The sequence below is a fragment of the Petaurus breviceps genome, unplaced genomic scaffold (assembly GCF_028583685.1).
Source record: "Petaurus breviceps papuanus isolate PSGF00001 unplaced genomic scaffold, PetGlider_PUasm1.0 174, whole genome shotgun sequence".
Classification (NCBI taxonomy): Eukaryota; Metazoa; Chordata; class Mammalia; order Diprotodontia; family Petauridae; genus Petaurus; species Petaurus breviceps.
Genome location: NW_027185761.1, coordinates 78,123,913 through 78,136,857, shown reverse-complemented (window position 1 = coordinate 78,136,857; position 12,945 = coordinate 78,123,913).

Here is a 12,945-nt window from a genome sequence, read left to right as displayed (position 1 = left end):
TGCATCTCTTTGTCCTCCCCCAGATCAGTCCTCCTCACTCTCTCTCCTTTTTGCCAGTTGCCCCAGGGCTACTGGTGTGTTCTGGCACAGTGATGTTTTCCTCCTCTGCCAGACCTGGGAAGCTCTCGTGTACAAGTAGCTCCATGGTTGACCATGTCCCTTAGCCAATCTGAACAGTCTGGGGAGACACCCAGGCCTCGCTCACACCTAGTTAACAAATGCGGTGTGGCCTCCCCAGCCTCTGTGTCAGGGCCCAGTGACTGGAGGGAAGGGACATCGCCTGCTGGAAAGGATGGTCTCTGCCCTGGGACTTGTTCCACCAACTGCCCCCTGCTGCAGGCTTAGCTAGTGCGCTCTGTGCATTCTGTTTCTTGCCCTCCTCCCCCCGCCCATGCCTGGCAGGGTCTTTGAGCACTCCCAGCCCTTCTTCCTTCTATGCCATGACCAGAGACCTGGGCGTAGGAGCCCAGTGGAGGTGACCTGGGGAGGGCTCTGCCTTGGATAATCTCAGGTCAGAGGGCGGGGGTGGCAGCCTGGACAGGACGGGACTCTCACCCACCAGTCTTTCCATCTCTGCCAGCCGATTATCACACTATTTACATGGCCAGGAAGTACACAGAATGAACTGCTCGGCTCTGGGATGGAGCTTCCTCTCAGGGGAAATGCCCCAAGGACCTAGGGACGAAGAAGTCATGGCTAACACAATGCATTTCAGCACTCACATGGTGCAGTCTACAGGCCAGGTAATGGGCCAAGGGCTTGACAGCCACAACACCCTGGGAGGGAGACAGTGTTATATCCTCATTTTATAATGGAGGAAACTGAGGCAGAGGGAGGTGTCACACAGCTAGCCAGTCTCTGAGACTGGAATTGAACTCAGGTCTTCCTGATTCCTGGCACTCTAGCCACTGTGCCACCAAAGAGAACATGGGGGAGGGGGCTGAATGGCTGTGGCCATTGACCTGAGTTGAGGGCAGTCCCAGCACAAGGAGGGAGGGTGTCATTGTCTTTGGTTCCAAGGCCTGAGGAGGTCCGACAGCAGCGACATCACCCCTGGGGGGTGTCTGACTTTGGGGGGGCAGCATGCTTGTGAGGATAACCCTGTGGGCAACCTCTGGGAAGAGGTGGGCAGTGCTGGACAATGGTTCAGGGAGACTGGTGGCCTCGCTTCACTTGCTGACTGCTCCTGGGCAAGTCACAAGTCTGATCATGAAGCTGCACCATTACCCTCCCAGGATTGTCTGGGGCTCCAGGGAGGCAGGACATGAAGGGGGCTCTGTAGTCTGGAGAAGTTGGGTCTATGGTCTTAGACTTTCACAAGCTGTCACCAGCCATACTGGGGCCCTGGCTCAGAGGGCACTCACACCTTCCTTTGTAAATGAATCTGGGTCCCTCTGACGACCTTGGACTGGCTACTGGCATTACACCCCCAGATCCAGCCCTGGGCATGAGCAAGGCCACGGAGAGGACTTGGGCTGCCTATGATCTCATGAAGAGTCCAGCTCAGAGGAAAAGTGCTTGGCCAGCTCTGGCCCCAGCCCAGCCCCAGTGAGGGGGCATCAGTCCTGAAATGCCAAGGGACCAGAGAGCCTGGGAAGTTCCTTGCATAGTTATGGATGATTCATCTGTCAGACCCTCCCCATGGGAGTCTGGGGGTCCTGGACTTAAACAGGTTGCCTCTAAAACAGATAACTCGGAAGCCTCCCTCTCGAGCACCTTTTGGGTGTGTCCTGGGTGGTCTGGGAAAGCCTAGGGATGCCTCACCATGGTGTTTTGTTGCCTACATTTGTAATAGAAGGAAAAGTAACATTTCAGGTTAGTGAGAGAAAGTCATCATTTTGGTTCCCACCCAAAGAAATTCACAGGCCCCTGAAATCTCTTCCGAGGACTGTGGATGTGGGGTCCGATCCCCTGACGAGGGTGGTCCTGTCCAGAGATGCCTGCTCTTTCTCTGAGCTCTGTGTGTTTTCCTTGTGGAGAAACCTTTTTTCTCCAATAGGTGATGCTGTTTTTTCAGGATTGGCTTGTACACACCTTCCTGCTCAGAAATGTGTGTGTGTGGGGGGGGGGGGCAGAGTCTGAGGTCAGAATCCTTTAACAGGCCAGTGGAAATTTTTCCTCCTCAAACTTTCTTTAGCTGGTTTCAAGATCTATAACACACATACACACTCACACCCAACCACATGCACACATACATCCTCACACACTTACACATTCCCACATACACACACTCACAACACTTGCTCACACTCACACATACAAATACTCTCTCACACACACTCACAATACACTTACACTCTCACAATATGCTCACACAATTTTCACACACTCACTGACTCACACAGAGTCGCCAACACCTACACTCCCAGGAGCCTGGGAAAGTAGGTTATGCTTCTCAGGCCGAAGCTGCTCCCTCTCTCCCTCCCTCCCTCCCTTCCCCCCCCCTCCCCCCCCCCCCCCCCCCCCCGCCCCAATCCCTCGCTGCGGGGGCAGCGGCAGCAAACATCTCCCACACCTCCCGTGGTCTCTGAGCGCAGAAATGTCAGCAAAAGTCTGGAATCGAAATTGGGGAGTTCATTTCTGGGCTCAGTCTGACTAAAGCTCAGGGAATTAGATGAAGGCAGGAGATTGAAGCCACTTCTTTCTGCGGCAGTGCTGCTCAAGTCTGCGCTCTGAAATAAAATTCCAGAAAGGCTCCTCTCGCCTTATTAACTGCAGAGAATGTCTCCCCGCGTCCCTCCCCCGTCGCATCAGCAGCAGACGCCGGAGAGCTGACAAGGCCAAGCAGCCTGGGCTGGGGACATTCGGGCTGTTCTCTGGAGTGGGGAAGAGCAGGCAGCCCCCAGCGACCGGCCCTCTCCCCGCCCAGGCTGGACCCGCTCCACACGGCCTCAACGTGTTGTCCCTGCCGGTCGGAGGGAGGCAGGTGATGCTTGGAAGTCTCCGCTGCCCTGGTCGGGCCTCATCTGAGCCGTCGCCTCGGTTCTGGGTCCTGCCTTTTAGGAAGGACATGCAGTGTGGAGTGTCCGAGGGAGGGCTACCAGCCCAGCAGGGTCTGGAGGTCACTGCCACCATGACCGTAGAGAAGTGGAGGGCTGGCAAAGCCCTTTACATGTGGCATCCTGCCTCACGACATCCCCTGGCAAGGAGGTGCTGTGGTGATACCCATTTTACAGATGAGGAAACTGAGGCAGGCAGTGCAGTGACACCTGGCAGTAGAGGTCAAAGGCAGGGCTGGTGGTGTCTTTCTGAAGCTTTGGCTCAGAAGTTCCCACCTGTTCCCTTCTGTACACAATGGGAGGGAGATGTCAATTAGTCAGTCACACGTAGCTTTTAGAAATGGGTGTTTACCGAGGTGCCATTGGTACAATCCCCACCCCCCAAGTCTGGAGACCCTCTGTCACCAGCACACTCAGAGTCCGGGGAAATCAGGCTTACGTTCAGCCAGCATGTGTGACAAGAGGAAATCCTGGGCTTGATTGATTAGGGGAGTCATGTGCTTAGAGCTGGGAAATGGCAGAAGTGGGCACAGTGGAATGGAAGAGTGAGAGGCCAACTGGGGGGCTAAGTGATCTAGGTGAGAGGGGATGGTGTCCTGAATCAAAGGAGGAGCAGGGCAGGGGAGAGAGCAGATGCTATGAGGTAGGAACGTCAGGACCTGGCAGCTGATTGGATAGGTGGGCGAAAGGCGAGGCTGTGACCCCCGGAGCCTGGGAGGACAGCCATTCTTGGGACTGGAAGAGAGGAGGGTTTGGGCAGAAGAGACTGAGTTCAGCTTTAGACCTCTGGACTTTAAGATGAACTGTCCATAGGACAATGGTTGATGTAGGCCTGAGTTTTGGGGGAGAGACAGGGCTGGATATATATAGGTCTGGGAGTCTGGGCAGAGATGGAGCTGATGAGATGACTGAGAGAGAGCACAAAGGGAGAAGAGCCCACAATAAGGGGAGTAAGACGGAGGATGAGCCAGCTAAAGAGACTGAGGAGCGGTCAGAGCAGAGGTGAAGTGCCAGAGGGCAGGGTCAGGGAGACCCAAGGAGGAGAGAGTGCCCAGGAAAAGAGAAGGACCAGTAGAGAGGCTGAGAAGGATGGAGACTGAGGAGCAGGAGGCTGACCTGGCAATGAAGAGATCAGTGACTTGGGAGAAGGGATTCCAGTCGAATGATGAGGGCATTGACAAAACCACCAAACCAACCCTAGAGGGCCAAGTGTGGAGCCTTGGTCCTCCCTCCTAGAAGGGAGGACAGTGAGCTGGTAATGAAGCCTCTTTGGGTCTAGCCTTCCAGTTAGCTGTAAAGCTCCTCATCCATACCACTGACTATCCCATCCTTTCTACCAGAATAGAGGAAGAAGAGTAAACTCTCTAAATGCTTCCCTGGAATCTGGGCAAACTGCAGCAAAAACTCCTTACGCACTGCCCATGCGAATAGAATAGAATAGAAGTCTCTGTGGTTTTGTCGGTGTAGGAGTTCTTCATGTGGAACCGCCCTCCCCCTGCACAAATCACCGACTGCAGCCTGCTTCCCTCCCACTTAGTAGAGAAGGTCTGAAAGGCTAAGTGACTTGGGTGGGCTTCCTCACAATTAAGATGTGAGCTCAAGCATAGTTTGGGCTGGGATGAGCAGTGGACTACCACCCTCTGAACGCAAGATTCTGCCTGACAAATTGTCTGGCAGAGCCTGAAGAGACTCACTGGCTGAAGGGCTCAGCCTCAAGGCCAAGGACAGCAGTGGAACCCACAGGCCTCCTGGTCTCAGGCCTCCCTTTTCTGCCTCTGGGCTATGTTAGGCAGACAGAGATTTCATTTCCTTGTCCTTTGACTGTGGTCCAGGAACAGCAAAGGCCACAGACCTACCAGGAACAGAAGGATAAAGGGCTTTCCTATCCCACCAACTGGTACCCTTCCTCATAGATACAGAGCTGCACTGGGGTGGGGTGGGGGAGAGGCCTTTTGAGATAATATGACTTTCCTTCCTTCTTCCCTCCCTCCTTCCTTTCTTTACTTCCTTCCTCTTTCTTTCTTCTTCTCTCGTTCCTTTCCCTTCCCTTCCTTCCTCTCTTCTTTCTTTCCTCCCTCTTTCCTTCCCTCTCCTCCTTCCTTCATATCCTCATGCCTTTAACCTTCCCACAGGGGCATCACAGGACAGTGAAAAGATCTGGGCTAGGAGTCCAGAGGGCTAGACTTGAGTGCCAGCTCTACTTCCAGCTGTGTGTTAGGTGTGTGACTTCGGGTAAGTCACTTCCCCTCCTCTGGTCTTCATGAGATATAAGGGTTGGATGAGATGCTCTCTGTGTCCTTCTTGCTCTAATAGTTCATGAGTCTATAAAGTACTCTCAGAGGGGAAGATGACCACATTAGTGGAAGGAGGACCCTGATCTGTGCAGAGAAAGGCACCCACCACCAGGGTCTCAGGCAGGGCTCCGGAACCCACCCTGCTGATGCCTTTGTTCTCAGAAGACAGGCTTCCCATTCCCCTTCTCTCTCCTCCCATGGACTTTGCCACTTTGTTTATTCAAGCCTATATATTTTAGTAAACCTCAAAGAATTCTTCAGTGATGGTGCATTCAGGTCAAAGCTGTCAACTTCTAATGTTCTTGAACTTGACAAGAAAAGAATCTTTCCTGTGGGAGAACAGTGCCCACGTGCATATAATTGGTGTGTCAAAGGACCCCAAGGATCACTGATTTCAGAAGGCTCATGGGAAATAGTCATTGTTGATTTCAGAACAGGCACAAGACCACCCAGCACTGAGCTAATCCAGTGGCTACAGAAACTTGGATTTCCAAACAGGCAGATTAGGAGGGGGACTGTTAGCTTGACATGGAGGTTCTTACTGACCCCCCATACATTAGTGAATCTGGGATGGCATCACGGTGGTGGCATCTGCTCTACCCAGCCCCTTCCTGTTCCCAGAATCCCATCCAACCTCCCTGGAGGCCTCCATTTCTGGGGGTCTTTGGGGCAGGAGCAGCTGCAGGCATCCCACCCATTGGCCATCCCTGCCTCCATGATTTTACTCCATGATCTCCCCAGTGCCATTTTTGGAGCATGTATTGGATGTGTTTGCCAGCGTACTGGTGGTTTCACCAGCATGTGTAGATTCTCTGGAATCACAGGATCTCAGAAATGCAAAAGCCCCTGGTGTCAAGTGAAGGCACCAGAAGGCACCACCAAGCATTGGGCCTAGAATTTCAAAGACCTGAGTTCAAATTCACCCTCCTTCACTTACTAGCTAGGTAACAATAGGGAAGTCCTTTATCTGTGCCTGCTTCAGTTTCCTCAATTGTAAAATGAGGGCACTAATCTACACCCACATTTCAGGATTGTTGTAAAGATCAAATGAGATAATTTTTGTAAAACACTTAGGTACCTGGCATACAGTAGGTGCTTAATAAATGCTTGCTCCCTTCCTTTCCCTTCCCTTCCCTTCCCTTCCCTTCCCTTCCCTTCCCTTCCCTTCCCTTCCCTTCCCTTCCCTTCCCTTCCCTTCCTTTCCCTCCCTTTCCCCTCCCCTTTCTGGCTCCTTGTCTGGACAGGGATCCCCTCAGAGTCCACAGGATGAGTAGAATGGATACAATGCCTCTTCCACTTGATGCTTCTCCAAACACCAGCTGAGGGAGATGGAACCTGCTGAGACCCAGCACTATCTTGTCTCCCTAAGAGGCTGTTGGTGCTGAAGGCTCCTTGTCCTGCCCCTTTCCCCAATCTAAGCCCTCTGCTGTCTTCCTGCTTTGTGGTCCTGGTCCCAGTCACTGCCTGCGCTCAGTGCTTCATCTTTGCAAGGTGGCTGGAGCCCCAGCAGAAGAGCCTGGTCTCCCACTGTGTGTCATGTCTGTCCACAGAGCTTACTTTCATTTATGGTTGGGCAGTCTCTTTCACAGAGCTCACTGTCCGAGGCTGGATTGGATATGTCTGTAGTTATTCTGTATGGGCTAATCTGTGTCACAGATAGCCTTGCTCTTTCTGCATTAGCAGACCAGCACCTTGGAGAAGTCATTGTCTTCTTCCTCCTTTGTCCCCAGGGCTTAGCTGCAGACTTGGCACATTGAAGGCGCTTAATAAAGCCACCATGATTGTTCAAGTAGCTGCCAACAGGAGCCCCCAGAAGATCTTGCCCTCTCTAGGGGATCTCTCTTCCATATGGATGGAAATATAGGCATGAAGGTGTGCAGTTATTGAGACTCTTTTCCTTGGTCCCCCTTTTTTGGGTGGAGCATGATATGGGCTAGGATTTTTTTTATTTCTTTGATATTTCTCTACCCAGAGATATCCTATAAAATGACCCATAAATTATTCATCTTCGATTTGGAAGGGAGTGTAAAGCTCACCCAGTCCAAGCCCCTGATGTAGCAGAGAAGGAACTATAGTCCAGAGTTGAAGTGACTTATCTAAGGTCATCCAGGAATTAAGAGGCAGAGACAGGATTCAAACCCAGGCCCTTTGAGGCCAAACTCAGCCCACTCCCCCTGCCTCCTTATTGTTTCACTTGTATCTTGGGTTTCCCTAGTCTGGCCCCTTAGCTCTTCCCACCTTGGTCACCTCCAATGGCTCCCTCCTATGGCAGTCTGGTAGTAGAGACCAAATCAGATGTTCCCCTGTTATTTAGGGTAGACACGATCTGTTACAGAAATGTGATCGGTTTGTTCCTTTTCTCACCTGTTTGTTCTCCTGCTCCTGACATTTTCATCTGAGATGATGTGGCCTGGTTGCATAGCACACAAGGATTTTTGCAGGATTGTTTGGTCTGTTTTTCTATTGCTTATAATTTTCTGTTATCTTCCTCTATAATGAAAAGAAATTATATTAGCTTCTAGAAAAAGGATTTCCTGAGAAGGCATACAGGAACAGTTGATGCAAAACATTCCCCCAGATGGTGAGCAGGCTCTCCTTTCACACACAAGTTGCCCCTGGGAAAGTGGGCTCCAGCTAGAACAACCGTGGGAAAAGAACACCTTGCATTCTGTACCCTGGAAGTCCTTTTTCTCCAGTTGTGGAGTATTCATGGCCCATAGCTAGCATATCTCTCTGTCATGAGAGTCACAATTCCTGAAGGTGCTGCTATCTTCAGGGGAGTGTCTTTGCTCATCTGTTTGTATCTCTGCTCTGTACATCTATTGCCATTGGCCACTCCCACTCTGGTGGGTCCCGCTACTAGTTGGTGGTGGGATTTCTGATGGGATCTTTGGATCTCCCATACTTAGAAGGTTGCATGTACAGTATCTTAATAATACTTGTTTTCCTAAGATCCAGAAAGAATAATTACAAAACAATGGTGGCTATGTGCTTACAGATGCTATGACTGGGTGGAAGATATATAGGGTAGCTCCCTTGCCACCCACCCAGCTCTTAGAGGAAGCCCAAAGTAATTCTGCCTCTTTGTAGGCACACAATAAAGAAATCGACTTGCCCTTCTTGTATATATACTCGGTTTTAACTCAGCAACCCTTGAGTAATCAGTTCTTCTGACCTTGCAGCCAATGAGAAGACTTTATCACCATACAATATGAACCCCTGAGCCAGCATGAATGTCCTCAAGTTTCCACATAGTCACCTGGACTGAAACCAGTGGAGAAATATCTGTACATGCTCCAAGGACTGGCACCCATCAATAAGCCAGTCCAATATTCTCATGCCCTTCTGGGTCATTAACTATTTTCTGTCCCCAGCAAATTGGTGAGGGTTCATTTAAAATTAGTGTCCATATCTCCAATCCAGAAAGCTCTCTGTGGTCTGGGGAGGTTTAATCTTTGTCCTTTCAATTCCCTTCCACTTGTATTCAAACATCTCTGTCAGGTCTAAGCAGCATAAATTTTACACTGTCTCACATTGATAGGTAGAAATCACAATTATCCTCCAATATAGAGTTAGATTCTACATAGAACATTTTACAAAGCTCAGCAAAGGTTACTACTTGCCTAGTACTTAGACAATTCCTTCTGTGGTGCTTGCAAAGGCCTTCCTCAACCTGAAAGCAATCAATAAAAGAAAAAAATAGTAAAAGAAAATCAATCCTCTTTTCTCAGAGGGAAAATTTGGCCCCTCTAAGACTCCTAGAACATGTGGTCTCTCCCCATGAGGTTAAGGATCTGGGGTCAACACATCCTTCAGATAAGAAAACAAATTTATTTGGCTTGGTGTTTGTAAAGCAACAGTGACTCATTGGCATGGGGGGTGGGTAGGGCACGCATCCTCTCTGTCTTCCACTGAGGAACCCCTCTACTCTGGATACAGTCAGGTATAAAGTATCACAGCAAACCAGCACCAAGTCCAGGTGGGGGTATTCACTACCTCCCTCTTCCACTGATGCCCCTTCCACTTCCATTCTGGATCCATACTCACAAATTGGGTTTAGTCCTGGAAAATTTCTCTGGGTACTTGCAACAACATCAGGCACCCAAAATCACTCCCAAGGATCTCTATCAAGGCCCAGGGCAATCCAAATGGAGGTACAAACCCATCTGACAACAGGAAGAACAGGTTCAGTTCAAAAAGAAAGAAGATGGGGTTGGGTAAACCCCAAACTTGTGTGTAGCTCCCCAAAGGGTTAAGTCCTTGTAGCTATTACTCTACTGGCAGAAAACCCTATTCTGTGGGCCTGTAGTCCAAAAGTCTCTCATAATAAGGCAAGCAACCTAAGTCTTCTTAAAAGAATAAATAACCTTTAGGAGCAGTCAGAATGTGCTCTAGGTGAAACATCAGCCACCTGTAATTTGGGAATGCAAAATCCACACTGCTCATATTGGCTGTAATGTGTGAGAAGTTGCTGGGTAATCTTCACCAAATGGGTGCAATAATATAACAGATGTGGAAACCTAAGCATTCACACAGATATAAGGAATTTCAAAGGAACTGGTCTGGCTTGTGAAGGAAAAGCACCAGGGAACACTTTTCAATGGCAATGTGAAAACAAAGAGAACAAAATGCTGATTTTTCTCAACTGCATCCCTGCAAACTAGGACATCTAGGAATGGGAGTTCGAGATGCAGACTTTCTCTAGGTTGTCACAGACTATTCCAAGGGTACCCAGATATATCCCAGACAAAGTCCCCAAGTGCAGCCCTCCTCTCTAGAGACGCCCCCAAATCTTTGTAATATTTTACAAAGAAGTTGGCAGGCAGAGTTGACCTTGATATCTTGGCTGCTGTTTCATTTCACAAAGTCATCAAATATTTTCTGGCTAAGGCAGTTTCTGGGTCATTTGGCCTCCTCCCTGTGGCAACCGTTTTTCATTGGTTCATGTTCTGCAAGAAGTGGTGATAATCATGGTTGATTGACACCCTTGCCTTTCTCCATTTCTCACTTTCCATCAGTGATGGCTTGGTCAGCTTGACATATGAGGCCTGGCTGAAGGAAGCTGCAAAACTGCCCTGAAGTGGAGCAGGCTGTCTAGAAGGTGGTAGGTCCCTTCTGTCCTCAGGGGTCTTCAGGCAGAGGCCAGAGTGCTCTGGGTGGAATTCCTTTGTGTATGAATTGGGCTGGATGGGCACTGAGGTCCCACCCAACTCTCAAATTCTGTCATTTGGTGAAGCTATTCTAACTACACAGTCTTCCTTCCCAGCTTTGCCATTCTTCCAGTTTGATGTTGGTTTTGACCTTTGCTCTAACTAGGGGGGAGTCTTCCCTTGAAGAGGGATAATTCTGTGAAAATTCTTTTATCAGTAAGCTGGTTATTTCCTTTGTTATGATATAGTCAGACCCAGTTTCTCTGATGTGCAGCACCTTCTTTCCAACTCTATCCTTAAAGAAAATATTTGTTATCTCTTCTCTACAGTAGATTAAATGCACACTTCTGAGTGATCTACAAGACTTTGGTCTGTCCTGTTTTTATACCTGAAACCTTTTCCCAACAGAATTTCTTGTCATCCTCTCTGTGTCCAGGTCACCAAATATCAGAAAATGTGGTGATTTGATTGGAAGGATCTTGTTGAGGTCTTTGTAGGATGGATTTGCCTCTTCATCTTCAATGCTGAAGCAGGGGCTACAGTGAGCTTCCTAGTGGTCAGTTTGTTTATGCTCATCCTGGGTACAGCAAGGAGAAGTGGCCAAGGACCCCATGAAGCCAGGTGATGTCTTGTCTTTGGGCTCCCAATAAAAGGAACCTCTCCAAGAGGGAGCTGGGAGCCATCTATTTAGATTAAATTTCCTGATATTTTCAAGTTCCCTTTAGAGTCACAATTTATATTGTTCAGTTCAGCCAAGAGTGTTTTAATTCATCAGTTGTGGAACAAAGAACTTTGTCTATATTTAGAGGAACAATAGTTAAACTAATATTGTTAAATGGTACAACATTTTATCCTGAATGGGGAAGTGGTAAATAGAATCCAGGTGCCATAACTAAGCTAGGAGTGAGGGCTGGGTCTTGTTGGGAAGGGTGTCATGCCAATCACGGCAGCACACCTGAGGACTGATGCTGCGAATAATTTTAAGAGTCAAATTGCATAGTATAATGAGCTCTCTATTCAGCAATAAGCTAAACATTGTTCAGTAAGGTATAACATTCATAGCAACATCCTTGAGTCAAACATATCATCTATCTATCTATCTAAACACTCAGTATATCACATGGTGCATAGATATATCATTATATTCAGTAATATTCCCCAAAAGACTTGTTTACACAATTAGGGGATCCCAGGCTAGGGTCTCCCCTAGCACAACACATCTTTAAGGGATAGCAGAAAATACAAACACCATCCACCTCTAGGTCACAGTAAGTCACAATCTCCTCAATCAATACACAATGTCCAACTAAAGTCCTCTCTCATCTTGACTTGAATACTGACTTCCAAACCCCATGGGTTTATGGGCTGACCTCTCCAACTCTCACCTGGATTCACACATAGGCAGCTCTCTGCTCCTGCTCCATATCTCAGCTCACAGGGATCGCTCCACTCCAAGCTCCTTCCCAACAGCAGGCTCCAGGGGCTCCTGCGTGCAGCTTCTGTTTCTAGAAAAACAAAGCTTAACAATGCCACAACAATATGTATGCACATTACCAGCACCATCATCTCAATTCACTTTAACAGCTCTTAAAAGGGGCTTAAGCTAAGCCTCCTTACAGTGGGTGGATCTCTACTCTTCAGCTCAATTCAGTCATGAGGACCAACAGACAGGACTTCTGTCTGAGAAGTTAATACAGATCAACAGAGGGAGTGCCCAACATCACAAACATTCTTTCTGTTAGGCCTCCCCACAAGCAAGATCCCCTAGCCCACTCACTTGTACTTTCCTCTCTCTCAGGTCTGCTCCTCTCTCTACTCTTTTACCGCTCCCTCCAAGCAATGCAATATGTACTGTTTCCAATCAAAGACTCTTGATTCAATCAAAGGCAAGACTCAATCAAAGGCAATTGATTGGCTAAAACTCAATCCAGAAAAACAGCAAAAAGTCCTTCTTTGCTTGCTGTTACAAATGGCAAACCTCTGCCAGAGCAATCCTTTTAGGGGCCAGCTAGGTGGGGCCATGAGGCCTACTACTAGCAGAACTGAACCTATGTAGAATCACCTCAGGGAATCTTCAGCTAGGTGGTTCTGTGCTAAAAGACTGATGATCCTTCTCTGGAGCGACAGTGGCCCAGACCTGGCTTTGGCAGATGTCAGCTTGAACACGTAGTGAGGTGGTGATGGCTTCAGGGTAGTAAGCTTCTAGGTCTCTACAAGAGCATATATGGGGCCATTGACTGGGGAATTCCTGGACTATGCCAAGGAGCTTTAGGAGTGGAGCAAGGAAGTAGCAAGTCTGTCAGGTGCTGGGACATGGTGACGTCTGTAATGGGAATGTAAATTTAAAGATCTTCCCTGCCCCTAGGCTAACGTGCACCTGGAGCCTGGGGTGGGAGGCTTGTTTTTCAGTAGATACTTTTTGATTGGCCAGTGAGTCAATAAGGTTGTTACATTGTCTGAGCCAGGAGAAGGCTATATAAGCCCTGATGTGTAGCTTTGTTT